The sequence below is a fragment of the Zingiber officinale genome, chromosome 1A (genome assembly GCF_018446385.1).
Source record: "Zingiber officinale cultivar Zhangliang chromosome 1A, Zo_v1.1, whole genome shotgun sequence".
NCBI classification, from domain to species: domain Eukaryota; kingdom Viridiplantae; phylum Streptophyta; class Magnoliopsida; order Zingiberales; family Zingiberaceae; genus Zingiber; species Zingiber officinale.
The window spans coordinates 57242421-57247917 of NC_055987.1; the positions used below are offsets into that span (position 1 = coordinate 57242421).

Here is a 5497-nt window from a genome sequence, read left to right on the forward strand (position 1 = left end):
AGATAAAGTGCTAATAGATGTCATAACTATCATAAAATAAACATCATACCTATTTGTCGTCTGGAGATGTTCCATCGCTGTCCAGTCCCCAACTTCTGACCTCAAAATTCCGAACGAGAAAATCGCCGGAAATCCATATAAATCTGAAACGGAAGTCCGAAACATAACCATAACGGAAATCCGTACAAACCGAAATAGACATCCAAAAATCCATAACACCAAAATCAGGTATCCATAACCTGCTCTGATACCAATAAATTGGTATTAGATAAATCTCGAAAATCCAAAACACAAAAATCCAACAAGCGTCGCCGAACTCTGGCGCTCTGATACCAAGTAAATAAATTGGTATCAGGTTATCCCAAACATCAAAAATACGAAAACAAAAGATCGTATACCTGTGCTCTTATACCACTAAATTGTCACGCCCCAGAGGAGTCTCCATCCGAAGAAATTTCGGCAGCATCTCCCCTGTACGGCGGACAATCTGAAACTTTCTACATATCTCCATACCTCAGCCACATGCGGCTGGAATAATAACAATAAGTAAAAACAAACACCACGCAGTATTTATAATTTATTCAGCCTCTGGCTGTCACAACCACGCAGTTAAGATAATTAAACAGTAAAATAATACTCTGACTCGAAATCCACCCTACTCCACTACACTCGTAAACCTCAAATCCGACGAACTCACCTCTTCTGCCATCCAAGCAGGCATGTAGTAGAATAAAATCCAAATCCAAATCCATCGCAATAATAAAATCCATACAACATCCATAAGCAGAATAATCCAAAACATAACATGTTCAAAACAGTCTAGAACAGAAAAGAAACCAAAGAAAACCAAACATATCCTCGAGGTCTGCAGGGACCAGCACTACGTGCAGTGAGGACTAACGACTGGAACTCCCTCCTGACAGCATCAACCTGAAAATAACAACAATGGAGGCGGGGTGAGTCCAACACTCAGCAGGTACAATTGATATGCAAAGTAAAGAAACAACACCTAGCACTAATCATGCGTACAGTCTCCTGATAAGAAAGATAAAAATGCATCTGAAGTAAACAGGAGAATACTGTACTAACCAGGTCCTGAGTATAAGGTCAAACAGTCCGAGGGATAAGGAAATCCTGTATGCATGTCAAACATAGGTATCCAAACAATATGCAGAATATAAATGCAGCAAACACAAATACAAGCAATAAATGCATCATGCATATGATGCCAATGATGCGTCCTGGTCACCCCTGACGCCAGTCGATCATCTCACACACAATAGTGAGGCCGAGTGGGTAGGGCTGTGACAACCGTGCACTCTGTCGTCACTACTCCTGATGAGTGACCGAGTGGACGGGATGCTGTCGGAGTACACCTATCCTCCTACCCCAAATCATAGATGGGGGAGCGTAATACTCTCAACTCCCGGTACACGATGACGGGGAGGAATCCCTGCCGGATAACACGTTATGTCACACTACCCATGAGCGGACCAACGGTGCCTAACAGAGTCCCTGCTGCAACACACTCTGCCTGAATCGACCACTAACCCATGAGTGGTGGTGTGTGTAGATCCATGTAACTGGCGATGTGCTCAACAATAATGGAGTGGACTATCGCCCAACATGCAATCATGCAAATGATGCATGGCAATAACCATATAAACATCCTGACCTAATCCATATATATGGAAAAGTGCACCCTAGGTCAACGAATCATATTGAATCAAAGGTACACAGAAGGTATAAAAACCTAGGTCCTGAACATGGTGAAGCATGGTATATCACTACCCCCTATAAGCATGTATAAACAGGTAAAATATACATGAGATGCAAATCAATCAATCAATCAAACACATACCAAGATTTGGGTAGTGATTAACCGAAACAGATAAGAAACACAATTGATGCAATATGTTAATTTCATTACTAAGCATATCAAAGAAAAAAAGTCAAAAGTACCCGCCTCCAAAATAAAGGTCCAATCCTATCAGGTCCAAATCTGACGTCGAGATACTCGTCTCGCGTCAAGTCCTGTATTACCAACATAAATATATTTTATTTAGCTACAATTCTCACAAATAGCTAAACAAAACCTCTAACTCTAAATGAGTATAAAACCTTAATCATACTATTAGATTAAAATAAAATCCTAATTCCTTTGACACAAACACTATCTGAAATAATTGAATCAAAACCATGATTCATAACATATATCAAATGTCCTACACCTTACCTTATTTCTCAGCCTTATTGATTTCTGGAACAAGGGGTGCTGCTGGTCGGAATTTTCTGCTAGAACCAAGTAAGCCCACAGAACACAAACTCCCTGCTGAAATCCTTCCCACTGATTAGATCAAGTTGAGATCAATAATAAGGAATCACAAATCAAACAACAACTCATCTTACAACCTAATCTTACCTCAGATGTGCCAATCTGTTGACAGGGGTGTGATGGCCGGAATCAAGCAGGGACAGCAACAACTATTAATGCTGTGATAGCCGGAACCAACTAGGTGCCTTCCAACGATCGAATCCAAAAATCACACTACGAATGCATCAACTACCCAATCAAATACAAGTGCACAACTAAAATTGCAACCTGATCCTTACCTTCATCCAGTAACTCACTGGAATAGAGAACGGAGGATTTAGGGCTCCGGTGTTGTTTCCAGCAAGGGGCTACTGAGGCAGTAAACTAGAGCAGAGGGCAACGACGGCATACGGATCCCAAATGGTGGCCACGGCAGAACCCTTACCGACGTCGGAAGCAGAGGTTAGGGAAGAGGCTGCAAATCGACAGTGACTTTGAGCGTTGGCAGCCGGTTATCCACTAAGATGGGCTAGGGCACGGTGGGAGCTCTCGGCCGCGTCTACTGTGGGGGCATCGTCGCTGTCCCGTGTGGTGGTGGCGGCAACGGAGCGATGCTAGGGAAGACGACAGTGGGTCGACAGTGGCTCACGCGACGCCGATGCTTGGACAGGAAGGAAAAGGAGAGGAAGTAGGCTGTCTCGATGGCTGGCGGCTAGGGCACAGGGAAAGGGGTCGGCGCAGGGATGCTTTGGGTTGGAGAAACCGCCGGGGGCGGCAGAGGTTAGGGCAGATCGGATGCGAGGGGAAGAAGGCGCGAGGAACAGCGTCGGCTTAAAATGCAGTGAGGAGAAAAAGAAAAAGGAAAGAAATAAAATAAATAAATAAACATTTCCTCACTTAAATAGGGTAGCCTAAACAGGCTTTTCCGGGCCCCATTTTTATCCCCGTTAACTCGTCCGTTCGAGCTCCGAAAAATTCTCGAAAAATTTCTAAAAATTCCGAAAAATTACCTCCTTAATATTCGCCTATTTTCCAGTATTTTACAATATATAGATGTTGGAAGATATGCTGATAGTGCATTATGGAGTTCAGAAGTAGTTAATTTACTCATGGTTGTCTAGGTAGAAGTGTAGCGGAAACTGGGTGAGCTCATAACCCACAGAGTCATCTTTTACGGTTGGAAATTGGTTGTGATATTTGGATGGACTGGTTTATGAGTATGTTATTGGTTGGTACCCAGAGATGAGGATCCTTGGGTTGAGCAGAAAATTTGGGGACCAAATTTTTATTAGTGAGGGAGAATATAAAATACGGTACCCAAATAATAATTAAATAATAAAGTATTTGACAAATAATCTTATTGGATTTTTTAGGAATTTTTAGAAATTTTTCTGGAATTAATTGGAGCTTGTATGACATATTTAGAGGGGATGTACTTATGGGATCGAGAAAAAACCTGTTTAGAGTACCCAATTAAGTGGGAGTTATTGAGGAACTAGTTTAGAGTTTAATTAATTAACTCTAAATATATAATTAGAGTTTACTATGCAATCCCTAATTCCATTTCTTTTATTTCTGATTTCCTCACCTTCGCCGCTTGATTTCCCTTCTCTCCCGAGCCTTTCCTTTCTCCCTCGCACCTCCATCGCCGCCACCTCCTTTAGCCGACGGTGAGCCCTCGCGCGAACTCCGCCTTCTCCTCACTTGTCTCGGTCGCTAGCCCTTCTAGCGCCGATTGCTCTTCTCATCCCACGCGAGCGCGATGGAGGCCGGTCCACCACCGGATCGCCGATCCACGTCGTCACCCCCTTCTGTCTCTCTTTTTGTCGTCTTCACCTAACACCTCGACGCGGTCTATTGCTGTGTTGCCGACGGACACCAGCTGAGCTGTGCCCTCACTTCCACCCGTCTCCTTGAGCTCGACGTAACTGCTGGACACTCCTCGTACTCGACCACCTAGCCGCCCTCTCCGAATCCCTGTGCCTTAGCTTCACCGCTGCTTTTCGGTGGAGTCGCTCCAATTGAAGCCGCACCGACATCGCTGCTCTCTCAGCCGATCTTCTGTCGTCCACGCCGTGCCCTAGCTTCCATCACAGCTGATCTTCACTGATTGCCACACTCCTCTGCATTGGGACGACACCATGGTAGTATTTGGATTTCTTCATAGAGGAGGTTACGGATCTGGTTAAGGGGAAAGGTAATGTTTAGAAATGGATTAGCATAGATTGTTTTTCCATTATATGTATTGGTGTGTGGAGATTTTGATATTTAGCTGCTTCTTGTGGTTTCAGCTAGCACTATTTGCCGACGATCCACAGTTTAGTCCATCATTTCTGGAAGCCACCTTTCTCAGTTGTGAGTCCACAAAGGAGTTTTTCTATTAGGGTGAGTTGTTGGAATTAGTTTATATTTAACTTAAGCTGAGTTGAGTATGGAATGGTTATGAATAGTTGAGATTATTATAGTTTTGGTTAATTGAGTTAGATGAATTAAGTAGAATTGGGTCATGATGCCTAGTTGATTTAAGACGTGGATTAAATGATGTATTAGTTGAGGGTTAATTGATACATAATTGATTATATTAGTTGGATTGTTAGTTATACCTTGATGGATAGTCGAAGCATGTTAACAAGAAGGGTTAACTAATTGAATTGAATTAAATCATAAGGGGATTTGGTGTGAAAGAAGTGTTGGAGCAGTAAAGGGAATTAAAATGTTGATTTCCAAATCGGATTAGGATTAGTATTAGTTATTTGGATTATGATATAACTTAGCAGTATTATGTATTCTGTGTTGCAGGATACTAGCCAGAGACACATCTCGACGTGACATTATTTATCACGATCGACAGATAAAGGCGGGTACTTCCTGTTTTATTTCTTTAGTATTTTGACCCTAGTGCATGAGCTTTATATTCAGATAGATACTGTGTACAGGGGGTGGGCGGGAGTGACCATCCATGCATACGCTGTTATTATTATATCAGTTGTTGTTTACTATTGCTATTGTTGCTTATTTATGCTGCTGTTGTTTGCTTATGCTGTTATGCTGACATAGGCTGAGATATATACCTATGATATGTGTTTAGACACTGGCTTACCTATGGTAATTATGTATATACCTCACATGTTACCCATGTAGATATGAGAAGTACTGTAGTAGGTCTTTGCTACATCTTACTTT

The 5497-nt window shown here is 42.4% G+C and overlaps 1 long non-coding RNA gene across 1 annotated transcript; it reads right to left on the reverse strand.

Annotated features, from left to right (window-relative positions):
- Positions 1 to 1980: 1980 nt before the first annotated feature.
- On the reverse strand, positions 1981 to 2463 carry LOC122004143. Its single transcript, XR_006118218.1, has 3 exons — positions 2423 to 2463; positions 2237 to 2347; positions 1981 to 2034 (listed from the first exon to the last, which is right to left on the reverse strand). It is a non-coding gene; the product is annotated as an uncharacterized LOC122004143 (long non-coding RNA).
- Positions 2464 to 5497: the final 3034 nt, after the last annotated feature.